A 27,254-nucleotide genomic window follows, 5' to 3' on the forward strand; every position below is an offset into this window, starting at 1 on the left:
AATTCCCTGCATGATACATTAAATTAATGACCAAAACAGTCCATGGCTTAATTAAAGATCAACTGTTAAGATCAGTGAAGCAAGATAGTCTCAGGTTGGCCAGGCAGGGCCCTGGAAGAATTGTAAAGGAGTGGGAAAAGTGAAGCAACCCCTCCAGAGCCTCCAGCACTGAGAATCAGCTTCATGGCTTTTGGCTCACACAACTTCTTAATCAAGGGCAAGTATCTATTGTTCCTAACTCCTCCTGGATCTTACTTAATAAAAGGTGTCACTGAAAGGTTTCCTACAGAGAGGTATTTTCTGAGCTACGTGTAATGGACCTCTTATATCCGTAATAGCTGGTGCTGCAAGATTTGCCACTGCTAGGGAGAGATATTTGCTTCTCAAACATTTCAGGTGGTTGTGTGAAGTCCATTGTACCAAAACAAGTCTATCTCAATCTCATTTGGAGCCAAATGAACACATTTGTTGTTTATGCTACTGTTTCTGTGCTTGTGACCTTCATTATCTTCCGCAAAGGGGATCAACAACCTTCCCTGCCAGACTCTTCATCCCTGTCACATCTGGGAAATAACATTTGTTACTGTTTAAACATTCCCACAGCAGAATTCCACTTTCATGTTTGTGGGTGCAGCATGTGTCACTACCATGTTCAGGTAGGCACAAATATCTGTCCATTCAGCTGTCCACCTCTCATGTCACCACTGGCCTCAGTTCTGCACAAGGAACTCTAACAAATAGAAACTGTACAAAACTCACCCATTTGTCTCCCTCTTCATGGAGAACTGTACTCATTTTGCTGGATTTCTTTCCCATCTCTCTTTGAATGTAGCCCTAGTGAGAAAGATTTGGCAGACAAGTATTTAAGTAGAACCATAGATTTGATTTAGTCTCACCAAAGGTCTCCCATACCACAATACCTCTGCCCTAAATGTCCCCCAGCTATGAGGACATGAAATATTTTCACAGGTTTCACAACACAGCAGAACCAAATGCAAGATGCAAGAAACACACTGTGTCTTTTTCTCTTTGCAATTATGCCGAGGTGCCTGTCTCCTCCTCCCATCCTTCGCACAGTGATTTGAACCAAAACTTTGTGTTTACAGCTCCAGTTTCAAAGATCTATTCAGGTTTTTCCTCTATTTCTGCTACAGAAGTTAAATCTCATGTGGGCAAAGCAGAGCAGTGTCTTGAATATAAATGCCTTTCCCTCCACCTCCCATTACAGAGCTAATACTCTGGTAACTCACCCATCAAGATATCCCCCCAAGATCCTTCCCTGCAATCCAATAAATAATAATAATGACCATTCTATCAACTCATATTTCTGCAAGCTGGCATTGATTTATTTTTTGGCTCTTGAATTTGAAATAACTGAAAATATTCAAAGGGGTAATGAAAAAATTTCACTTTTAATTTTGAACTGAAGTTTGTCAGCCTGGAAAGCCTTTAATAATGATTTTCTGGTGAACATACTCACTGGGTCTCCCCTTGGCAGCTAAATATATTTATATATATATATAAATATATATATATATATATATATATATAATATTTTTGATTAAATATATTTTTAATTGTGCATATATATCTATATCTTATATGCAAATGTAATTACAATCACTTGGGAGGGGTGAACAGTAGAAATTTGGGTACTCACTCATATACCTTTGACTAAAAGAAGTGCTCCTGCTATAAATACACAGGACAGGTCAGTGAAAACTGCTCATGCCAAGGGGATTTTGCTCCTGGTGCAGGGCAGAGGAAGGCTGCTCACAAGCACTTTTATCATAATGTTATCTGGGATTCCCCATCTGGAAATGTCTGTGCTTGCACCGTGCAGCTCGCAGGCACTGAGTCCGACAGCCCCGGGCAGCAGCACAACCACTGCTGCGCCTCCAAAGGATGGGCTGTGCCCCCAGCTCTGGGGCCCAGCACGGGAGGGACGTGGAGAGGTTGGAGTGAGCCCGGAGGAGGCACCAAGATGATCAGAGGGGTGGAGCAGCTCTGCTGTGAGGGTGGGCAGGCCCTGGCACAGGGTGCCGAGAGCTGCTGTGGCTGCCCCTGGATCCCTGCAAGTGTCCAAGGTGGGCTTGGATGAGGCTTGGAGCATCCTGGGATAGTGGAAGGTGCTCCTGCCCATGGTAGGAGGGTGGAATGAAATGGGTTTTAATGTTCCATCCAACCCCAACTGTTCTGCGATTCTCTGGGTGTCCATACTGTGCAGCTCTTTTGCTCAGGAGTTGTCAACCTCAAAAGCCAGTGCTCTGAAGGTCTGATGTTCCCAGAACGAGAGAAAAGGCCTGTTCAGGAAACCTGGCTGAAGGCAGTGGCCTCTCCATCAAGAAATAAAAATTAAATTAAGTGCTTCCTGCATGCAGTGGAATCCTCGGCCATACGATTTCCTGCCACATGTTGGGCACTGCTCGGTGAAGTTCCCAAAACTCGGGGCTCCCTGCGACTGGTGCAAGTCCTGCATTCCCAGCCTGGCTTCAGAGCTGCCTGGGCAGGATGGCCACAGCTCCATGCAGACCCAGGAGCCCTGTGCCTGCCCCTCACACTGCACATCTGTTGTCCAGTGCCAGACAGGATACAATGGACAGCCGAGGAGTGAGCCCAGCTGAGTTGGGATTTGGTGAAAATAAAATCAGCAGGGACTAAGCAGTGGTGAGAGCAATGCTCTGTTCTCAAGTGCTCTCTCAGCTGCTACTTGTGTAGGCGCAATGGGGGCTCTTTGCTGTAACCTGGAAATGTGATAACCCCAAATCTATTGTAGCATGTCCCAAACAGGGCCACAGTTCCCAAATCCCTAAATAATTGGAAGGAAAACTGAAGAATGGTTGAAAGTACAGGATGGGCAGCATAAATAAATGCCAAGGATTTCTCCTGTATGCCATGGTACCTATGGATTCATTCCATGGGCCCTTGTGGTGGAACGAAGCCAGTGCAAATGAAAAGAGAGGTGGGCTCTTCATAAATACACAAAAATGTATGCATATAAGTATGTCAATAACTATATTATTATTTTGCTCTGAAGCAGTGGTCTTTAATTCCTTGCCTGTGTTCCCTGGCCTCCCATCCAGCATGACTAGACTGTAACAGATCCCATACTGGCTTCTTGGTGGAAAGAAAAAAAATAAAGGTCTTTATCTTTTCCTGTTTTGCTTTTCCCAGAAATAACCACTTGAAAATAACATCATGTTTGGATTGCATGCACTTTTGTATGAACCAGAACAAATTAATACAAACTTCATGTCATGGTCCAAATAGGGTAGAAAGTAGAAGAAAGGAAAGACAGAGCAGGGCTAAAGGGTTGCCTGGGGCATGGGATTTCACAGCTGCTGAAATTCCAGAGTGGGAATCTGTACCATAGGGTGCAAGATACCATATTTTTTCCATTTTATTTCAGTAGATGGAATTTTAAAAACTTTTGTTTCACATATCATCTTGATTCATTTCATTTTGACTTTTTTATTAAAGCACTAATTGCATTACATATAAATGTTGACATTCTATTAATACATTAATACATTAATATTGTGGGATAATGTAACAGTCAATGCAAAATGAATGGAAATAACAGTGCACATACCAGATGTGTGAGTCCAAAAGAAACTGAAACTTCTCGTGGCCTCAGACATTTTCACAATTTGTTTCTGCCTCTTATTTCCTCTGTTCTTCCCGCTTTGGATCTGCTTAAACTACCTCAGAGCTGCAAGGAATAAAAATCTTGCAGGTTGTAGTGGTTCCCACACATCCTGTATCACAATTTGTGACAGAATTTGGCTGTAGAAAAGTGCCCACTAACACTTATTTTGTATGAATATCTACAGCTGGTTTGAAAGAGGGTCCCTTCCATCAAATAATATGAAAATACGTTCACATTTTTCCTAAAGTTTTAAATAGAACTAAAAAGAAAAAATATAAATCTTGGTTTTCCAAAAACAATTTTTTTATTGTTTGAATCCTTGAAATCTGTTGCCAAAACCCCATATCTTTTGGATTTTTGTTCAGAAAATAATACAATTGAGTTTTGAGGTATTCTTTTGGCACAATAACAACATTTTGAGGTGAGCAGATGCTTTCTGTTGAAAAATGTCATCTTGTCAAAAGCACAATCTCTCTTCTCAAAGGACATTCATGCCAGAAAATATTCCATCAGCTCTGTTAACATCCCTCATCCTCTCCCAGGGAGAGAAACATGGTGACTGCTTTTTAACAAGATGAGCTTTCCAAGAATAGTTACTGAGGAATCAGGAATTTGTGATTGCATCAGGACACAGGATTACAAAAGGAGCTGGTCTCATATTCCAGACCATGGGATCTACCTCTAATATGGCTCACTCTAAATTAAATGATTCCACACTCTAATGCAGTTCCTCTGTTATATAAATATATATTTTCTTGGTGGGACATTGCAGTTCCTTTAAGAAGCTGGAAGACATAAGAGCACCACATTCCAATCTTGGCATTGAGCAAGAAGCCACCAGAATTAAATCAAAGTGCTTCTTCTTGGCAGGCAAAGCAAATGTAATGAAAATTCCAGCTTTGATCCTCTGCCAGGGGTAGACAGCAAATCGAGTACATGCCTACCACTCCCAAAGCCCAGTCCCTCCATCTTGCCCGGGACACCAACTACTAGAAGTACAAAAGACAAAAACAGCCTGCCAGACACAGCAAACCACAGTGCTCCCTTCATTAAGAGGAGTTTAATACTCTGTTCCAGCTCCACCCATGAGCAAATCCATTCTGCTCCATCCTGTTGGGACTAATGAAGGGAGGTTGACTGCTCACAGTGAGCTTGGCATTCCAGGAAAGCTTTGGAGTTGTCTCCTGTACCCAGGATCTGGCTAGATTACTCCACCAAAAGCTGCACTTTCTTTCCAACTGCAAGTTACAAGGTCTCCACAGTTCTAAAGCCAAAATCCAATGGGGCTGGATGGAGAACCAAGAAGAACCATCACCAGGAGGAGACCTTGGAGAGGAGGCAGGTTCACAAAGCTGCCTTACTTTGTCTCAGTCACAGAGATCTGATTAAAATCAGTTATCAAGAGGAATTGAATCTGCCTTTCTCCAAAGAAAAACGGTTTCAGTGTGACATTTCCTGCTAAGCTGGAGCTGTGGGGCTGTGTCTGACCATGTCCTGTGCCCACCCAGGCACCTCCCACTATGAGAGATGCAGGGCCCAGCTACTCAGACAATAAAGAGCCTCAAACATCACCCAAGCCCCAAGACAGAAGCATCACGCAGTCACAAACATTAAGCGGGGAATTTGTGTTGGAGAGCGATATTCAGATCAGCTGCCTTTTGATTTTGGCATGCTGAGAATTCCCATCCCACTGGTGAATCGCCTGCATTCTCTTACCTTCCATCTGCATGAAAACCAGACCCTCTCACACCTTCATGGTTTGTCCCACCATCCTCTCCTGCCCTGTCATCTGAGCCTGACCCAGGTCAGCTGATAGGACAGGGGCAAAAAACCTTCAGTTAAATGGAAAAATCACAATTTTCCTTCATATGTTTTGTGCCTCCAGAGCAACTTCTCTGAGGCTATGGAATTGCTCCAAAGAACAGAAATGAGTCTAAAAAGCCAGGCTTTCCTGCTTGCTTACTCCTCATGTAACTGCAGATAAAAGCTTGGGAATATTGCTACAGTGCTGGATTTGGTAAGGGAGAGGCTTTTGAAAGCCCTGTTTTCTTAGGGACTGTGGTGAGAACAAGGTTAGATCAACACTGGGTTCTTTTGAAGGTACCGTCCAGCACTGAACAAGAAAGCAAGGCTTTGAAAATTCTGAACAAAAAAAGGGACCTTTGAGATTTTTATTTGAAAGTTGGAGGAGCAGCATATCCCGATTAGTGAACACCCTCTTTAGAAAACACCAGCAGCTGTCTTGATCTATACATTTAATACAAGAAATGAAGCCATTAAATAATTAACGTCTATAAGTGCCTAGCTATGAAAATGCAAAATGAAATATTAAATAGAGCTGGTACCAAATGGAAGGACTTCAGAAAAGGAACAAATGAGAGCCATGTCATTAACTATTCCCAGGAAACAGCCCCAAGGATCTGGAGCAGAATGAATCCAGGTGGATGAATGTGAAGTGCTTGGGAGCAGAAGCAAAGGTGGGTTACCAATATTATTGTCAGCAGCCCTGACCCCTCTCAAAGTGAGGAGATAAATCCCTCCCAAGAGTGACTGCCTTGCTCCCTATGTCATATTCAGCTCAAATTTCATCGAGGCACAGCAGAACACCTTCTGAGCCACAAGGTCTGCAGCTGAAAATGAATAATGAGGAGTGCAACTCATGGAGATTACAGCACAGCCTGAGAAGTGTGTTCAGTCTCCCTTCCCATCCCTTCAGGAGATCCTGATCCACTCCTGATGGAAAGGATGCTTTGGAATGACCTGAGAGTAACCAGCCTTAGGTCAGAACAAACCATTTCTCTTATCACTGCTGGCAAGAGCTGGGGTTATTAATTGTGTCAAGACTAAGACAACCCAAGTAGGATGTTGATATGGCTATCAGGAGTATTCAGTGGAATAAACAGTTTGGAAGTGAAGTTAAACCTCACACTCCAGAGCTCAAACTAAAGGCTATAGAAACTAAGGCAAAATTACTGTGGGTTACAGATAACCATGTTCTGTCTTCTCCAGGCATCTTTGTGTGGCAGAAGCAGCAGTTTCAGGAAGATTAATTTGTTCAGGTTTTCCTGGACATTCCTTCTGAGATTTTCTGGGGGAAGAGACACCTGTGTTTCTGCTTTTCTAGGTGTCTTGGTCAGAGCAGATGGGCTGTGTTCCCAGACAAGCTGATGACTAGCAAGACACAAATGCTATGTCATGTGGTAGATCCAAAAACTTCTGGTAAATGCTGGCCTCACCACAAGTGCCTGTCAGCCTTCACAAGGGCTGGACAGGAGCCCCACAGCTCACATCTGCCTAGGAAACCCTCTGCAAATGAGCAGCAGTGGTGGGTCCTGGCAGTCAGAGTGAAAACACCAGGTTTGACACCTCTGTTCCCATGCCTAAACTCCTCTCTGTGGTTTCACAAAGTGCTGCTTTATGGTACAGAAATTCCTATCCTACCATATGGACATTGGTTTCCACCTGTACATTGGGATACCCCATGGCAAAACTGCCCTGCCATTCTCTGCCCCCAAGAACTGCCACCACCAGCAAATAAAAGGGAGAGGAGCAAATGCAGATATATAGGGGAGAATCTTGTAAAATGGAGATTTTGGTTCTTACATGGGACAGCTTTTGCCAGCAGTCAGAGGAGGTGGTCAGCACATTGGATTCTCAGGGAAAAGTGAAGACATTATGTTAACCATGAGCAGAAAGGATCAGTTCTGGGTCCAGGGCAGCTCTCCCTCACTTGGGTTTTACAGTCCAATTCAACACATCAAAAAGTGCTTCACTGGAACTCCGAAGAGACTCTCATCTGACTTATTTTATAACATGGGGCCACAGCTGGCTTTACAGCTGGCTGAAATGTCCACACACCCAACCCAGCAAACTTACAATCAGCTCAGATATGTCCTGTGCGGATTGAAAATGGGAATCTCCTTTCACATGGTGCCCTCCAAACCCTCACTATGAGTGAAGATAGAATGCTCTCAATCATCCCCAGGCAAATGTATATTCAGTATTTTCTATGTTTATTTCCAGCTCCGGGATTAAGCAAACAACTCCTGTCCTGTGATGTCCATACAATTAAATATATCATTTTCTCATCAACTGTCTGGCTGTGCCAAGCTGAGCAGCTCAGATCCCTTTGCCATATGGAATGAATCTGCCTGCACAAGACTCAAACATGACAATTAGAAATGGGATGGATTTTCCCCCAGCTCCCACAAGCAGCAAAGTCTGGAAGCCTTTAGTAGGGCCGGGAGGATTTTGCTGTGTTAGCAGAACTAAAGGTAAACTGGAGCTCGACCAGGAGCTTTAACTGATTTTCCTCATGGGAGGTGGTGTGAGGGACCCATGTGGAGGCTCTTGCCCAAGTCTTCCTGTCTTAAGCAGGAGCAATGGTCTTGTGAGCTCCAGGGTAACTCCCAGGACCCTGCTGAGGGAGCTTCCTCTAGCCACATCCAGGTAGAAAGATTCAAAATTTGAGAAATTGCAGAATGGTCAGTCCCCATGGCCATTCAGCTGGTGCTTTCCTAGACACCTGTTAGAGGTGAGATGAATCTTGATCCTTTTAAAGCCATGAGAGCTCCAGTTCATAGCTATCTAATACACCAGTCCCAAAAGGCAATGCAAGGTACCAAATTTTGCTCCCTGTCCCCTTTACTAAAGCAGGAAGTGCTCTCTGAAACAGCACCATGAAGGCTGAGCTGCAAAGGAAATGCTTGGCACTCTGCAAAGAGCACAAAGAGACTTCCCTTTTCCCAGAGCCTTACAGTGGGTGATCTCTGGGGAAAACAGGACACTGCTCTGCAAGACAGGCTGTGCTGCTAGGGCTGAACATGGCAGTTCCTTTCACAGCCATGGATATTACATAGGAATTAAACCTGAGCCCCTCTGCCCTTGCTGAACCACATCTGACCTCTTTTGCAACTTCCTGAGATTACCTTGTTCTTCTTCATGTTCCCACTGCTCCCAAGGTTGGGTTACACCCTTAGTTCTGGACTCTGTTTTAAGTGTCCCATGAATACCAGTGTCAGATCTCCACACAGCTATCTCGGGAATGTGGCCAGGCTGATCTCTATGCTTACTCAAGGGGACATTGATTCATTCTCCCTCTCGCTGCCCCGATTACATTTTGAGAATGTGCTTCATTACAACCTTGTTCAACCTCCACCACCACCCAGTTCCCATCCCTGACCTCCACTTTTGTCAGCGCCTGCTCGGGGATTTAGGATTTTCTCATCAATAGAACATGCAGACAGATGTACTTGGAATTTGGGAATAGGCAGAGAAGTTACGTTTAGAGATGTATTCAAAGTCAGGTTTTGAACTGAGTGTCCTTACACTCCAATTATTTCCTTCTCACACACCAAGCAGCTATTTGACATAGCTCCAGGGAGGGTGAAAGAGCTGGAATGGGAGGACCATCCCCATATTCAGAGCCCAAGAACCATCCAAAGGGGAGCTTTTGCCTCTAAAGTGATTTGCAAGAAATTGCTTCCCATGCCAGTCCCCTTGTATGGGATTACAGGGGACTGGTCTGGACCCAGAGCAGTTCTGTGCTCAAGGCAATGCTGAAAAGAGACACCTCTGCTTAACCACTGAGGTGATCTATTTATACTGCGTGGCTGAAAGGTGTTTAGGCAAAAAACAAAGGTTTATAAAACTTCCAGGTCTTTGTTTTTGCCCTGTTTCAGAGAAGAGCTTAAATAAAAGATTCTGCTTTGGAAAAACTAAAAACAGCAAGGAAAGAAAAACAGACAGACACCTGGAGGGCTGAACAAAGCCCTCTCCTCAGGCTGACCTAGTTACAGTGTTTGGGGAGAGCTTTGCAATCCTGTTCAACAGGAGGAACAAGCAGCTTATGGCTGCATTCAACCTTGGAGTAAACAAACAGAGCTCTCACCACAGCAGCCCAGCACTTTTCCACCAGGTCTCCATCTGATCATGGTCACCAAGAGCTGCAAACCCTCTATCCATCATGGAAATGGCAGCTTGGAGGAAGTGCTCCTGCCCAGTAATGCCAGGCAATCCCAGATAAATCATGGCTGGTTTATATGGCATCTCCAGGGCTGACTGATGGCAGCTCTTCCCAGCACAGCCCTGTGGCTCCTTTTGAGGCTCCTGTGCACCAGCAATAGTGAGGACAAAGACCTGGGCAGTGCCTCAGACAAGGGAATCAGCCACAGCAGCCCTGCTTTCTCCTGCTCCACATGTGGCCCTGGAGACACGAGTCCTGTGGAGGTGACACATCACACCACAGCCCTGGTCAAATCAAAGAAATGGCTTTTTACATAGGCAGATAGTGATAGCACAAGGGAGGATGATTTTAAATTAAAAGAGATTTAGATTTACTCAGAGGGTGGGCAGGCCCTGGCACAGCAGCCCAGAGCAGCTGTGGCTGCCCCTGGATCCCTGGCAGTGCCCAAGGCCAGGCTGAACATTGGGGCTGGGAGGAACCTGGGCCAGGGGAAGGTGTCCCTGCCATGGCAGGGGAGTGGAATGAGATGATCTTTGGGGTCCCTCCAACCTAAACCACTCTGGGATTTTGTGATTCTATGGAAATGCAGTTCACTGCCTATATTCTCCCAAAGGCTGACAAAAGCAGCACCTTTCATACCTTCAGGAGAAGGAATTGTTGGAATCTTGGCAGGTTTTCTGCAAATCCAAACTATTTTTCAGGTTTAAAAAAGGAGCTAAAAGTGATGCCCAAGGGATTTTCTTTGCAGGTTGAAGTCCATCCACAAGCTGCCCTGGCAGAGGTGGGACAAAGTGCAGGTTTGATTAGACACTGCCAAACACAGCTGCAGGGATTTTTTCATACTCAACTTCATCTCTTTCAACTTGCTACTAATAACCTTTTACCAAAACTGATTTCAATTTAAAATCATTTTTTTTATAGTAAAGATGCTATTTATTAATGATAATTTTTACAAGATCTTATTCATGCTACTTAAAGTAAAAGCCTAAATGTTTCCCAAGATCTGGCTTTTGTTCACTTAAGAAAGGCTTCTGTAAAGCAATATTTTGTAAAGCAAGTTGCTCGAGGTATTTTGGCACGAGCCCTTCCAGTTGTGCACAGGAGGGTAACACAGGCAAACACAGTAGTGAGATAAACAAGAAGAGTGTTTTGGAAACATGTGGTTCTAAATTAGTGCCATCATGCTGATTCAGAGCCGAATTGTGCAGTTCTTGCCCAACCCAGAACAACAGAGGAGTAATTATCTCTGATAAAGCAGGGTCAGAGGAATGAATTTCTGAACTGAAAAAATGCAGCTAAAGAGAAGACTTTGGGGTGACACTGCTGGACCCAGACAAAGGCTCAGAGAGGAGGAAGCCTGTTGGTCACAAACAAAACGAGCCCCAGCGTTCCTATCAGGGAGACCTTGGAGGGATGCCAGCTACTGTAAACGCCACCTCTCAGGTCAGTGTCCTTCCATTCATGACCAGGACAATTTGTACTCTTAATTTTGCTGCAAGGGATGTGCACTCTGGACTGACAAGAAACCCAGTGTTTGCTGTAGCAGCCTGCCCTTTGTGATAAAAGCTGGCCTTGGGACAGTCCCATCGATCTCCTAAACAGACAGACCTCCTGTGAGTCCTCAGCAGCATCCCAAAAAAACCAATTTATTTCTTATTAGGTCCTAAGACAACTCACAATATGCCAGCAGACTTCAACACATTGTGTCAAACCAAACCCATATTTCTGTTAATATCTTCAGCACCTCCCCCAAAACCTGCTCTATTTTTCTTCATTATGAGAACAAAGAGACTGACCTAATAAAAGTAAAGGCTGAGGAGGAAAGGCAGGAATTGTCTTCAGATCTGAACACTAAAATATTTAATGGTCCCTCAGGGATTTTGTACCTTTCCAAACCTTGTCTATATCTGATGCTATTTGGATCTTACTTTGCAACAGGGCCCTAGAATATTCCAAGTTTAAGCAAAGAAAGAAAACACCCAAAATCCCAGTTCCTCATTTCCTCAAACCAAAAACCAAAACAAAACCTCATCACTGTAGATGACAAATGTACATTTGGGAAGAAAATGTGTGGCCTGCTGATAAGATTTGTTTGTTTTTTTCTGTAATAAAACAAACCAACAAGGCTGGATTGAAACTTTCCAGTCTACTTTGTATTATCCTCTGCTGCTAAACTTCAGATTGCATCCACAGAATTTGGAACCTTCTGTTTGAAAAGCCACAGATTGTTTGCTAGGGGTGGCCTAGACCTGTGCCCAAGTCCCTCCCGCCATTATCCCCATCCCTTGCACCCTACAGATTTTAAATATGTCTATTTAGAGTTTGTGTCTAAATATGTACATTTATTTTTAAAAATTATAATAAGTGATGTCTAAATAGACAACAGACTTGATAATGAGGCTAACTTTGTGTGCATCCATAGGGTCTGAGGCAGAAGTGCTCTCATCCATCTCAAGCTCAAGCACATGGAGACAAGAACATGACAAGAGAGTAGTAGATGTCAAATTTTCCAACAATTTCTGTTGACGTTCAACCCCTTTCTTCTTCTTCATGTGATTGTGCTGTTCACCACCCAAACCCACCTGGAGACCTCACAGCACCTTCCAGTGCCTGAAGGGATTACAAGGAAGATGGAGATGGACTGCTCATCAGGAACTGGAGTGTCAGGACAAGGGGGAATTGCTCCAAACCAACACAGAGAAGGTTTAAATTAGATGTGAGGAAGAAATTCTTCTCTGCAAGGGTGGGCACGCCCTGGCACAGGGTGCCCAGAGCAGCTGTGGCTGCCCCTGGATCCCTGGAAGTGCCCAAGGCCAGGCTGGATGGGGCTTGGAGCAGCCTGAGATAGTGGAAGGTGTCCCTTCTGGAATTAGATGGACTTTAAAGTCCCTTCCAACTCAAACCATTCCATGATTCTATTTTTCTATGAGCCCATGGCAGCCCCAGAGAATGCCACCCATGAGACAGCTGTCCCAGGGTGGAACCATGTCCCAGACATGCTTGGCTTTGAAGGTCACTGAGAAAGGAAGGTCCTTTTTGTGCTGGTGATGAACAGGCAGCTTGTCCTTGCTCAGCACAGGCTGTGCCTCCCGCTGCCCCAGCAAAGGTGGCCCAGAGTGCCCAGAGCTGATCAAGACACTCTGTGCAGTCCAAACAAAGGTAGCTCTGGGGGCAGAGGTCACAAAAAGCTGGTTTTTCCTTCGGGGTGAGTCTGTGTAAAAGAAGAGCCCGGCTTGTTTCAGGCCAAGAGGGAATTTGTATAAAGATCCTTTCTCCATGCCCACTGGGATGCTAAAAGCTTATAGCAACTTTCCTAAACAAAGAGCTGCAATGAGAATGGAGTGTTCCGGGCGGCAGAGCACCCACTGCTAGGAAGTGAATCAACTCTGATCAAAGGGAAAGGGTCAGCCCTGAAGGCTGTAAAAGTCAGCCCCAGTTCCTCTCCAGCAGCCAGGACAGGTTGCACCAGGAGTCAGCAGGGAATTTTCTACTGAAATTGTTTTTTTCTGATAGAAAATTACATTATTACAGAGTAAAACTGTGTCATGAGAAACACTTTTTTTTTTTTTCCCCCAAACGAATATTTCATTAGGCAAATCACAATTAAACATTTCCTTTTGGATAAGTTTAAGCCAAGAAGGAATATTTTTATTTTTTTAAAGTTATTTGAAATACTCTATTTTAAAATGGCACTCTAAAAACATAATGGAAAGTTCTTTCTCCCACATGTACCTATCTTCAACCCAGGATTGATCCTTTTGAAAAACTACTTCTCCCATCAAAAACTTTTCCCAGCAGCACCAGTACCACAGATTTGGGCAGCCCTTTCACCCCACGATGTTTGAACAAACATCCCCCAAACTCAGCACAACAGAGTAGAAAAAACATGACCCACACTTGCAGTGTCTCCCAACCCCTGAAGCAATCACTTCAGCTCTATCTAATGTTGCTTTAAAAAGTCTTTCAGCTCCATTAATAACCTAAACAGATACTGGGGGTCTAATTAGCAGGCTAATTGGAGAGCATGGTTAGGCATATACTCAGGCAAGAATATTTTATCAGTGAGCAGAGAAGAATTGTTGCTTGCACCAGTCTTTTATTACTGAATTCTACTCAAGATCTCAGCCACATCTACAGAGCTTTGGCCTAAAGCAGAGTTTGAAGAAACAGCCAAGCTGAGGGAAACCAAACCCTTCACCACCAAGAATTTTCTACACACATGCATTAATTTCACATCCCACACACTATTTAGACTTTCCAAACAACTTTCCAGTCTATATGATGTTGAGACAGGGGGATAATTTTCTAAGAGTTTCCAGAAGTTTCAGTTATGTCATGTATGTGTCACACAAATGTATAGCACAGGAAATAGCTGAATTTCAACACTTAAAATTAAAAATTTTCCAGGGTAGCATTTCCCTTAGCAGTCCGAAGGAAAGCATCCTCTCGTTTCAGTCCTGGAGGCTGGCATTAGATGAGAAATCCTACCACAGACATGAGGTCCTTATGGTGATGATCTCTCACTATAAACTCATGCCCATCCCCCCTATCTCCACAAGCAACTAACTCCATTTAAACCTCAGTTTCTCTGCCTGGGAAGCCGAAATTATGACTATTCTGTAAATGCATTTGTGGCTTTACCAATACCCAAGTCTGCTCAAAAAGCAGAATTTCTGTTTCACTGCCTGTTTTTTGTCAGTTCAGGCCCAAATTACACCCAGACAGATAATGATGTCCCCTGGTCCTCTTGGAACCAGGTGTCCTGCCCAGGCTGTGGGCCAGTTGCTCTCACAGCAGCAAAGCCCAGGCATGTCTTCAGGGACATATTTCAGGTCAGGAGGTGGCTTGCAGGCAGTAAACATGAATTATTCTTGAACTGAAATTTTTCCATTCCATTTGAGAAATTAAACATTTCAGTAAACCCCAAGTGGAAGACACTGTCACATTTTTCCTGATGGGAATTTGGTTTTTAATCAAAGTTCTGTTTTTGTGCAAAGCATGTTTTTTTCTGCTGAAACCCCTTTAGCAATAAATCCTTGGCAAGCTTTGCTGCTGTTACATCAAGGCCACATTTGACTGATTTTAAAAGATGCCACAGCCTTGGGAACACCACATGGTATTCACAGCACCACCCGTCCTCCAGTTCTGTGGAAAGGCTGACAAAAGCCTGTGAGCCCAGCATGAAAATTCATCATTTTATGAACTGTGTCTGCCAGCCCATGTCCACTCCTGCTCAGGGATGCCTCTGACTGGCAGTGGACATGCTCAGGGACTCAAAGGATAAGAGACAGAAGTAGCACAACACATCTATCTTTATTGTGCTGTTGAGCATATGCCAGTTAATACACCTATTTTAAAACAAAGATGTGATTCCTGCACAAAAAAGAGTCTCTGTTGCAGACAGTCAAAAGGTTCACAACTACTGTGGACGGGTTTTGGCTTTTGGGGCAGTGTCAGTCTTCAGTGAGGTGCAGAAACACATTTGTGTTTTGGCAGCCCTTCCACCAGCCCTGTCCCAGCCGTGGGCTGTGGTGGCTGCTCCTGAGGGCAGCACAGGCACTGCTGGTCACTAATTCACCCTTTATCACCATCGGTGTCAGGCACTGACCTCCCCAACCAAGCACAGACTTTGTCTCACATTAGGCAGTAGATTGGAACCAAAAACACCCAATTTCTGGAATCACAGAATATCCTGAGATCCTGAGAATATCCTGGATCATTGAGTCCAACTCCTGGCACTGCACATGACACCCCCAGGTTTCTCACCATGATGCCTGAGAGGTAATGAACACTGTAACCTGTGATTTTTAACTAGCTCTGTAGCTAATGAAGACTCTGAATTTCTTTTTGCATACCTTTGAGATGAGTTTAACCTGTTGCATGGTTTACGCTACAGCTTCTGTCAAGAGCAAGTTTGTTGTAACAATTGCTTGTCCTCTGCTACCCGAGGGTTTCACATGCCCCAGTATATCTGGAACTGCCTCTAGTTCTTCTGATTTCCAATAAATATTAAATATGCAGCAGCTCCTACAGTCCAAGAAGGAGAACTGTGCAAAGGCACAAGCACATTTCTCATCCGCCTCTCAGATGTTCAAGGCTTTTTGAAGCCATTAACTACTACACAGCCCTTCCTTTCCCCCAAAGATATTCATCTTTTGGAGCTGGGGGTAATGAGGTGAACCAGGAGGCAGCAATTCTGCACCAGCAGGAGGTGCACAGAGCTGGCAGAGGAGGCCCATGTAGCAGCAAAACCTCCCAGGACCAAGTTCTTCAAAGGACTTGGAGTAATGGCCTTGTGCTCTGGTGTGATTTCTGTCTTGGGTTTACACCAGCTCTAATTTACTCTGAGCTGGAGGTTGCCTTGGGCCATCAGGTTGCCACCAAGTCGGGGTTGCCAGTCCCCAGCAGAGAACAAGAATTTAGAGAGGTAAAGAGGCTTTTGAAACACCAGAGCTGTTGAGGTCTCAGCTGCCTTCCTCATGCAGGCACCTCTGAAAATCCCATGTAATGTGTAGTTAGTGTGTGAGTGTCATGGGGTAGCTTTACCTTTAAAGCAAAGCTGCGGAAAGAGGGGAAGTTAGAAGTGCTGATGGCTGATGGGAGTTCTTCCTCCTGACCAATTATCAGTCATTTCCAAGAATTGACAGCAGTTTAGGCCATTGAAAAGTGAGATCAACTTGTGAACCCTACCTTAAAGTGTAAAACCAGAGCTCTCTGAGTTCTCTTTGTTTCCTGGCGGTGAAAGGTAGCAGAGCTCCGGCCTCTCGCTCTCTGCCCGGCCATGCGGCCAGGCGGGGGCCAGGCTGGGCCTGCTGCATCTCCCGGCTGGGAGATGGGGCCTGCGGGGGGCTTGTCCCGAGCCCTGTCTGGGCCGGGCCGGTTCCTGGCTTGGCTGCAGGTTTTGCCGTGATGGAATTCACCAGAAACTGCCGAGTGAAGAAGGAGAGGGGCTCTGAGCCTGCAGCAAGCAGAGATGGTGACCACACTCTCCAGAGCAGCCATGAGGAACTCTCCATCACAGACGGCTCCAGTTCCTGCACCAGCCGAGGCCACAGAACTACCTACAACAGCCTGGGCAAGATTTGAACTCTTTCATTACCCAGATGAGACTTGCGGATTAACTTTTTTATCCAGAGAGAGAAAAGGAGAATGATCAACGTGAAAAGAGACTTTATAAACTACCAGTGACAAGAAAGAAAAGAAACTTCAAGAAAGGTAGAGAATTAAGAAGATGCTTTAATTTAGCTGAAATGTCTTTCTGTTAAACTATGGAGATGGACAATGAAGTCCTGGAAAAAACTCCTTTAATTCATAATAAGTATGCAGGGAGGAATAAAGTGTTCAAAGTGTAAACTTGAGTAATTATGGTATAGTGAAGTGCTGGGAGATTTGAAGCCTTGAAAGGCAATGAGAAAACTGTTGTCTAGTGAAGCTCACAGAAACAGATGAAGAAGACTTTTTTTTTTTTTACCTTTGAATACTCATCCTTAAAAATGCTATCCCTCGAATCATGACCCATACACATCTCAGAGTGATGTGAAAATGGGAGGGGTGGGCTCTGATAACAGCAGCTCTGGGCAGCTGATATCAGGGCAATGGAAAACTATAACAAAAAATAGTTTTCGTGTGAGAAACTCCATAAATTAACAGGAAGAAACTTCTGTTTCCCTACAAAGACAGGTGAAAAGACTGTAGCAAGAACTGGGACTGTTTTAACCACCAAAGTTCCAAAGTTTTTGTCTCTGTTGTCATGTGAACGAGAGAATAGTAAATAGATAAGAGATGAAAAGGTTTTTCTAGAAGTTTATTCTGGTGTTCTTATTCTTGTTGTTTGTCAATAAACTTTCTTTATTCCTTTTAAGTTTTATGCCTGTTTTGCCCTTATTCTAATCCATATCTCACAGCAAGAAATAAGTAATTTTCTTAGTTATTGGTTTTAAACCACGACAGTGAGCTACATGCCAATGCTCAGCAAGCAGAAAACCTTCCTCTGGTGTCTCCTGAGATACCCAGGTAAAACCTCAGCCACCACAATATCACTGGGAAGTATTTATCATTCTGATTCAGATTTCAAATTGCTGGTTTACCACTGGCAGCACAGACTAGCCTTTACCTGAAAGATAAGCTCTGAATTTTGGCTTAAATCAGGGATGGGGAAATTAAGACAGCCTTGTACTCTATGGTTAGAGATACACCCATCATTTTTCACCCCAGGTGGAAAAGCTGAACAAGAGCAAATCAACACAATTACAAGTTGTCTGTATTGAGGGTTGTGTTGTAGCATTGTAGCATTCAAGCTGCCAGCTCTGACTGCACAAAGAGAGAGGAAACCAGGAGCATGTGGGCTGAGCGTGGTGCCTCTGGGCTCTGCTCAGTCCAGCACCACAGCTCCAGGATGGATTCACAAAACAGGCACCAGTTTGGGTCAGTTCAGCCCCAGGCCTCCCCCATGTAGCAGTTCCAGAGTTGAGCAGGACACCTGATGTCCCAGCTGGACAATGGTGAACCCAAAGGCACAGCCACCAAACACCATCGCACCAAACGCATAATTGCTGGCACCCAGGTTACATTTGCAAGGAGCTGATTTGCAAGGGACAGGGAAGAAATGAAGCCACCAAACTGCTGCCTTCTCTTGAAGCAGCAAATCCCATGGCAGGGGAATGGCAGGGTCCAGCCAGGGCAATCCTGCGCAGTGAGGATGGAAACACACGCGGTTATTCTCAGTAATAATATGCCTGTCAGCATATAAACCAATTAGGTGCAGCCTTTGTGCTCATAATAAGGCTGGGCAAGATGCTCTCTGTGAGCAAGTGCTTTCAAGTGAAAAATAGCTTCTGAAGGAATCTGACCGTTTGCACATGAGGTTTCAGTTTGCTCAGGGTTTGGCTGGATTTTTTTCTAAATGCAAGAAATGAAAATTCTCACATTGTTTCAAACCAAGAAACTGTGTCTCAATTTTCAACGATCTTTCTTTCTCACACACTTGCACACTGCTGCTTTTAGCTTTTATCCTGTCTCTTCTAATTTTTTAATCACAGTAGAAAGATGAAAAGGAGGGAAGAAATGAAAATCCATGTTTGAGAGAAACACACTGAAAACAATTATTTTCTTCATTTTAGTCATAAGAACTTACTTCAAACCAATGTTTTTGTGTGCTTCCATGCATTACCAAGAAAGATCCACATTTTGGGATGGGAAGTATTTCACATTCTAGGTTCATTTCTCAAATTGCTGGTTAGCCTCTGGCAGCACTGACTAGCCTTTACTTTAAAGATAAACTGTATTCTTAGTTAAATCAGGAATGAGGAAATGCAGGCACCCTTGTACCCTGCCTGCAGCTACGGATACCCCCAAACACTTTATATCCCAGGTAAAAAAGCTGAGGAAGAGCAAATTAGTCCCATATATAACTTCTCATAGAAGACTAATAACTCTCAGTTAGCATAAATGGGAGCATCCAACCAGGTTCTGGGTTGGGAATTCAAGAGCAGAGTGTAGCTGTGTGATTAATATTAAGAAAAAACCCAAAGACGTTTCCAAAAATAAGGACCCAGCAGACCTGTCTGAGCTCCTCCTTCCGGGTACAGAAGATCCTGGAGAGCGACCGGAGCCTTGTTCCAGCCGTGCAGCTGCGAAAGTTCGTTGTTATTTGTTAGAGAGACCATGAGAATTACTGATACTGGGAGTCATTCCCATCTCCCTCTAGTGGTCCCCTGCTCCCAGGAGCCGGGCATGTGCTGCAGACAGACAGCCGTGCCTGTGGAGCAGCATCGTCGTGGAAAGCAGAGCCACAGGGGAAGCAGAGTTTGCACCAAGCTGCTTGTCCAGAGCCCTGATTGCACAGCTTGGAGATTAAAAAAAAATCCATTTGGCTGGCGAAGCACTGAGATTCCCCTCCTCTCCAGGATGCTGCAGGTGGCCCTAAACCATCACACAGCATCTCAAAATGACCATGGAGCATAAATCACGGAGTCCATCTGAGCCATCTGCTGCTACAGAGGAGTCAGCAGCATTGCTGGGGTGTAACCACAGCAGCAGCTCTGGCCTGGGCTCTTCCAGGCTGCCTGGGCTCCTGTGGCTACTTATGCAGTGCAGAACCAGCAGGAAAAGAAGACAGGATGGGGTGGGAAATCCCCTTCAGAAAAACGTGTGCTTTTTACACCACAAGGGAGCTATTTTGTAATCAAAGGCAAATCACACCCTTGGCACCTGCAATCCCCTTACAATAGATGCCTAAGTTGCAGAGACACTTTTGCTGTGGAAATCTGGTTTGGTTCAGAGCTGAATCAGTTTAAGGAGGGAACTGGGAGGAATGCCTTGCACAAGTATCCAACCTCATGAGCAGTGCAGTGCAGTGATGCTGGCACCCAGTAGGGTCTGTGTGTTCCCTCCTGGGCCCACCTGTCACAGCTGAAACGGTTTTGTTCCACCTTCCAGAATGAAAAAGTCAAGGGAAGGAGATATGAAACCTACTCAAATGTTTATAGGAAAGGAAAACCCTGCCATCACAAGAAATAGCAAAGCTCACCACGTGCAAAAGTGATTTTCAGAAACAAGTAGAATCCAGTTCCCTCTTCATAAAACAACAGTGAGGAAAGAGATGGAATAGTAAAAGATGTAGGCAAGAGGAGACAGAGCACTTGGGATCATGCTTGATGTTTGGAGACAGATATGTCTTCAGGCAGAAAACACTCATAGCCCTGCAACTTATAGGACTAGGAATAATTTTGCAAAGCAGCCCCGTACCTGTAGCCTTTGCCTCCCATCACAGGAGGAGCCTAACAAGCATCATTCAGGCTGGAAATTCAGAGTATCCCTCAATGCAGGACCAGCAAAGTACAACCAGACACAGCAATTCCTGCTCAGGCTTATTACAGCAAGATTCTTGCTGGTTTGTGTGAGGAAAGAGGAGGTGGAGGCGAGGGGCAAGGGGCTCAGAGCAATATGTATCTATGCATGTGAACAAATAGATTCCAATTTTAAAACAGGATTAGTAAAGGTCTGTTCAATGTGAATGATATGGAGAATTCCCAAGGGCTACTTTGAAATTCAAAGTGTTGTATTTTGAAATGGACACAGATCTTGGCGGGAAGTGGGGGAGCAGACAGTAATGGTTTAATAGACTGTGGAATGGCTATAAAAAAAAAAAAAAAGGCGGGGGGAAGGAAAAGCAGATGGCAGCCCCTTTGCAGGAGCCATAAAATTTCATGGTGTATTTTCTATCCATGGCTTCACTGTAATTCAAGCCTTGGGGGCCAACTTTCTTTGGCAGTGGTTATTGAGGGGCCTGGGAGGGCAGAAGTAACAAAGGGTGGACACTGCTTGGGTGCACTGACCAAATGCTCCCTCTTGGGCTAGACCAGGAAACAGAAGAGAAATCATTTCAGAAAAACACCTAGGAGGCTTCCCAAATGCAGCCTCAAAGTTCCAAGTCAGGGATGTAGAAACAAAAATCCAAAAACTTCCAGGAAGCAAAGTTGGAAAAGGGGCTTTTCACATCTACAGATAGAAAATAAAGGTCAAAGGAGATCTACTGTCTCCCTTGAGACAGACTTCCTCCTGCAGGGAAAAATATTTAGATTTCTACAGCTGGGTCCTGCCTTGGCCACTGGTCTCTTGGGAAGGACACACGGTCAGGCCAGGACTGTGTCTGTCTTACAGACTAACCTCTCAAACCACCACCTTTCACTAGAACCACATTTAAACACTGCAGCCTCAGAAGATGGGTTGGGTTCAAAGAGAACTTCGAGCTCATCTCTTTCCAAACCCTTTCCCTGGGCAGGGACACCTTCTATTAGACCAGGCTGCCCCTCCAGACACTTTGGTCTCTCTCTCTCTAACTTTGGTCTAACCAAGGCCCAGCTCAAGACCACATCTAGATTTGGTTTTGGTTTATTACCATAAAATTTGAACCAAGATCCCAGACACAAATGCAAATAAAACAGGCTGCAGAGGTTAGCACACACTGGTTTTGGTTTCAGCCCTCAGTACCAGAGAGTGTCTTGATCTCAGGACAATCTACCAGCAAAGCTGCCTCCAGCTAGGGGGTCCAGCACAAGAAGGACCTGGAGCTGCTGGAAGGAGTCCAGAGAAGGCATCAGGATGATGAGAGGATTGGAGCAGCTCTGCTGTGAGGAAAGGCTGAGAGGATTGTGATTGTTCAGCCCAGAGAAGAGGAGGCTTTGGGGTGGTCTCATTGTGGCCTTCCAGCACCTGAAGGGAACCAACAGAAAAGATGGAGAGAGACTGCTTATAAGGGCCTGGAGTACCAGGACAAGGGGGAATGGCTTCACTCTGCCAGAGAGTAGATTTAGATGGGATATTGGGAAGACATTTTCCCCTGACAGAGTGCTGAGGCCCTGGCCCAAGTTGCCCAGAGCAGCTGTGGCTGCCCCTGGATGCCTGTAAGTGCTCAAGGCCAACTTGCCCAGAGCTTGGGGCAGCCTGGGATGGTGGAAGGTATCCTTGCCCATGGCAGGAGGGTGGAAGGAGATGATCTTTGGGGTCCCTCCCAGCCCAAACCATTCTGGGATTCTGATACCTCCTCACAGGTAACCTGGCTCTTTATCACTCACTCACCATCACAGGTACAGGAGAACATCACAAACCCCAGAACTGTAACACACCTGCTGCCACTTCATCCTCTCCTAGCCAGGGCATGGTCATTTGAGATATGAATACAATAAGAGTGATTAAATTTGATCTGTCCATGACATATAAATTAAACAGAACAATTACTATGAAGGAAGAAATAAGGGGAGGGTATTATTTTAATTTGATCTATCTATCAAATGTATTTTGACATTGTAGTTCAAAGATTAAGAATTCCACACCCATTAGAGATAAAAAGCAATAATTAGAAATTAATGCAATGAAACCTCAATTTTCCTTCCACCTGTTTCCCACTGGAATTTCTATGTGGAGCATAAGGAGAGAGAAGAAGGCAAAAACATCAGCCTTGAGAAATTGTGTTTCAGTTGCATTGATTCTAATTATTTCAAGATCTGTCTCTAATAGCTTTGCTAAACTATTTGTTTCCAAATGATATCAAAACAAGTTGGAAGATGAGAACTATTTTCTCCAGGATTATTTTTTTTTTTAAAAAAAGAAGCTTTGTTTTAAAAATTCACTACTATGATCAGTTCTGTCAGAAGTATTTCCAGATCTTCACACAGGTGCTTGGACTGTGGTGAAATATGCATATGGAGGGTTTAATTCTTTGTTTGGGAAGCAGGTAAAGAGCAGGAGTCCTCTGCTTGCATGAGAAATCAGAGCAGCTGGAGACACAGTGAGCAAAGGAAACTTGTGCTCTCCGTTAGAAGTCCAATATTTCAGAGCACTCAAGAGTCTAAAATTAGGCAGGAAAAAAAGCTCTTCTTATCATTTTGCTTTTGGCACAGGACAAAATGACCCATTTTCTCACTGAGGTGCAAAGGAGGAAGAATGGGGAGAAGCAGAATAGATTTTCCCCTCCCTGTGCATCAGTGGGATCCCTTTATGGCTAAAGACCTGAAACCAGGGATGCCATCATTCCGCAAATCACTTCTTTCAGCTGTTTCTTTCAAAAGATCTCACAGGTGCACATCATTGGCAGGGCCCTAAAGGTCTATTTTTGCCATTTCTAAGCTATCAGCATCCATAAGAGTTGGACAACTGGGATTTCCACTGCTGGGAGCTGGCACCATCCCACCTGGAGAAGGGTTTGAAGAATTCTCTGCCTGTGAGAACCAGCAGCAACATCTCCCATTAATGAGCAATTCCTCAGGAAGGTTAAAGAAAAGTCAAGGTTTGCATTAAGGGTTCTGGCCACTTAATTTGTCTTTTCCAACAAATGCAATAATATTTGAGGGAGGGCCAGGCAGAAAAAGGAAAAAGTAAACAAGGCCAGGAGTGTCTGTATGAAGTAAATCCATGGATGTGTGGCTGGAAAATCGCTGCTGCTGCTGCTGCCAGGAAGGGTTTGTTCACCTCGTCCCATTGGCTGTTGTTTGCACCTGGGGGTAAGTTGATGCTTGCTGCTATTCAGGAATTTGCCTTAGGGATGAGCAGACCTTGTGGAATTGATAACACCTGAACATCTGCAGACACCCAGGGGCACAGAATGGACAGGACCACACACCGCAGATGGTGCCCCAGAGGTCCTTGGGCAGTAGAAATTACCTAAGAGAATTTGCTTTTCCTCTAAACTTGGATTTGTTAAAATAAAATGTTCATAGAATCATGGAACAGTTAGAGGAAAGGATTTTAAAGCTCATCCAGTTCCACCTCCTGCTGTGGGTAGGGACACTTTCCACTAGGCCAGGCTGCTCCAGCCCCCATCCAGCCTGGCCTTGGATATTTCCAGGGATGAGGCATCCTGATAAAAGGCACTGAAAGTATGCCCAGGAAAAGTAAGAAAAACAAAGCCACTAGAATTAATCTTTCTGAAGTTTTGTGCCCTCCTGCCCCATTTAATTTCCCAGTTTACCTTCTTTAACAGGGTCAATTTTCCCCATAAAGGTGTGAAAAACTGTGTCTATTATTAGACATTATGTGTAACATAAAAGCAAGTACAAAATCTGGCAACAGACCAGATGGCATCATCTTGTCTCCAGCTTCCCTGATCCTTGCCCTGTTGTCACAGAGAGCATTTTGGGTCTCTCTCAGTTCTTCCCAGGAGGCCCCTCCATGGTAACACCCTAAAAGAGCCCTGCAGCCCCTGGAACCCTTCTCTGACACAGGGCACCCGGGAAGATGAAACGTGAAATGTCCAACACAGACCAAAGGAAGCATTTCTAATGTGAGTAATTATCCTGTGGCGCTTCCTGCCATGCGATACAAGAGAAGCAAATAATGCAGAATAATTCCTCAAAGACTCAGTTACTGAGTTGAATAACAGCATCAGCTGCAGTTTCGCTGCCTAGGTCTCATATTATGAAGGCTCCTGGTCCTTGTGCTTCAAACTAATCCCCTGCTGGGAATAGAAAAGCAAACAGTATCTCAGTTTCAGTGACAGTCACAACTCCAGGTAATAAGGAGAGCTCAGGCGTGGGCTGGGAAAGGAGAATAAAGCAGTAGTTTTGCACTCACTTCTCCAATGGACCACTTTAGTTATCCCAGACTATTTTCCCATGTAGTGGAGGAAGCCTGTCTCTAATGGGGATGCCTCACCTTTCCTTAAACCCAACTGCTGAAAGGTATAAAGCACCTTGGAAGCATAAGGAGCTTGCATTTTCCTGAACAAGCCACTACCTCTGGCTGCAGGAAGAGACCAGTTCCCACCTATCATCTGCCAGCATCTCCCAGGCATGGTCAGGTGGCTTCACATCACAGCTTTTTGGATGCTGAGTGCCTCAGTCGCAGCCCATGCACAGAGCAGGTTTGTGAGAGCCAGACAGCCCCATTGATGAGGAGGATGCCATGACTGTGCCCTGCCCGAGCTCAGAGGAGCTGCTGTTTTCATGCCCAGGTTGGCGCATCCCTCCTCCCGAGGCAGGTGCCGGGGCTGCTGCTCTGCAGGGTCATTAAGGAGCAGCTATTCCATGTCCTTACAGAGTAACCTCGACGCTGCTACATGGGTAAATGGGGAAGTTACACATTAGGTCATAACATTTCAGGCCCTATTAGGAACAAAAGTGCCTTTGTGAGCATACAGGTTACTGATTAACCTCCTCCTTCCCAATAAAAAGCTGTGAGTGGAATTGAGCTTTTTTCTTCTTTTTTTTTAAAAAAATCTGGTTTATGTGCAAGTCAGGATCTTGAGGCTCTTTTTTGTGTCTTCACAGCTTGCTTGCCTTGCTCTCAGCCTATCAGCTATCCTCAGAGCAGGGGTTTGGTAGGACTGAGCTCCAAAACAGCTCTTGGGTCCCAAGACAAAGGGGACTGAGATTGTGTTGTATAGGGCAGGAGCAAAAGTGCCCCTGAAGCACCCAAGCCCACCCATCTTTGGGTGTGTTAAACCTGCTCCGTGCTGCCTGGAAAACAGGAAAACAAGTCAGGGTTACTTTTGAATTACTCCAAAGAAAGCAGAACCACCCTGAAGAGAGGGAAGTGGAGAGGGAAGAAGAAAATAACAACACATGTATACATGCAGTCATGCTGCTGCTCATCTGCTGGCATAAGATATCCTAGCTAACAGCCCTGAGGTCAGAGCTCGACCTTCTCCCACCCCACGGTGGTTGGATGGGTTTGATGATCCGGGTGATAATGAGGCACTGCACAGTTGCTGACTGGGCCAGCAGCAGGGTGGGAAGGTGTACATAACCTCCCAGCCCATCCCTGCCCTCTGCCATCCCCCAAGCACATCCCTGTTTAGGGACCTGATGTGCCTGTTTATCACAGGAACATTTCTCAATTCCTGTGAACCCACTGGAGAGGACCCTGAGCTGCTGTAAGTAGTGGAGTCTGGACCCTGTCCAGCAGCCCCTCACGGGGCACACCTGAACCCCCACAGGCTGCTCTTTCTGATGCTGCTTTCCTGTCTGTTGTCTCCTCCAGGCCACCTCCTGCCCAGTTTTCTCCATCTCTGTAATAACTATAGTTTTTATGGATTAGCTGTAGTAGAGACACCGATGTGCAGCAATTGCTGGTGCCCTCCACCCTTCAACTGACTGCTGCTCATTCTCTGCAGCACTTACTCACAAAGACCCAGCCAGTGCCTTAAAACTGATTGAGATGGGGAGCCCTGGGACCAGCAGAAGTGACCTGAGCTTGAATTCTGTCTCCCTGATGCTGGCTGGGGGTCTGAAATGACACAGCTCCTGCCCTTGTGCTGAACTGAACAGTTACCAGGTTCTCCAAACAAGCCCTTGTTTTCACACAGAGCCAGATGGGTCCTCTCTCCCTTCTGCTTAACTCCCTGCTTTCCTCCTGGAAACCTCCCCTCACAGAGCCCTGGGAACTCCAAAGCAACAGCCCTGTGCTTTTTGACCCTTGTTTCCTCTTCTGAGCCGAAGAGAGTGATTCTCTCATAAGCAGACTTAGATCTTTCCCTGGTGTTTCTGTAACTCTAATTATGTTTCTGGCATTTCCCTCTGTCTGCACTGGGGAACGTGCTGGGTCATGCTAAGCTGGTCAGGCTGTGAGACTCAGGAAGGACCCACTGGCACATCTGTCATCAAACAGTCACCCAAAATCACAGCAGAGGCGAAGGCAGCCCAAGAGTTCCCATCTCACGATTCCCAGAGTAGCACCCTCACCACTGGATAATGCACTTGGAAGCACATCTATAAATTAACTTGGGCCTTGTGTAAACCCAATTAGAATACACTGGCAAGTTATTCAAGAAGGCTGGCAGACACATTCTTTACCTCAAGTGTCAGCCATAGGAGAGTGTTATGGGGCTTTCATTACAGGGAACACTTTGTGACTTTGAGTTATATTGCACTTAACCTGTAAGTGAAACAATAACAGCTTGGTCTATGGAGATAACACCCCAGACCAACTCCCTCCAATAAATTAGTGAAACATTCCACTCCCCAGCCCTGCAGTCTCACACCTCTAAATATCAACACAAACTTCAAGGGTTTGATGGAAAAAATTGTGTTAAGTCTCATGGTGTTTGAGGAATTTCCCAATATGCACTAAATTAACTTTCTGGCTGCGCTAACCACAGTGGTTGAAACCAGCCCCATCTGAGACAGATGCAGGGCAAGAGATACA

The 27,254-nt window shown here is 45.1% G+C and overlaps 1 long non-coding RNA gene across 2 annotated transcripts in view; it reads right to left on the bottom strand.

Moving 5' to 3' along the window:
* The window catches only part of LOC107212632, a 41,585-nt gene extending 22,300 nt beyond the window's left edge, over nt 1-19,285 (bottom strand). For both annotated transcript variants that reach the window (XR_001524494.3, XR_004499768.1), the window contains exons 1-2: nt 19,174-19,285; nt 760-834 (exon numbers count right to left, since the gene is read on the bottom strand). This is a non-coding gene — a long non-coding RNA (uncharacterized LOC107212632). The remainder of the gene's footprint in view (nt 1-759; nt 835-19,173) is intronic.
* Between the last annotated feature and the right edge of the window lie 7,969 nt (nt 19,286-27,254).

This window comes from Parus major, chromosome 18 (assembly GCF_001522545.3).
Source record: "Parus major isolate Abel chromosome 18, Parus_major1.1, whole genome shotgun sequence".
NCBI classification, from domain to species: Eukaryota; Metazoa; Chordata; class Aves; order Passeriformes; family Paridae; genus Parus; species Parus major.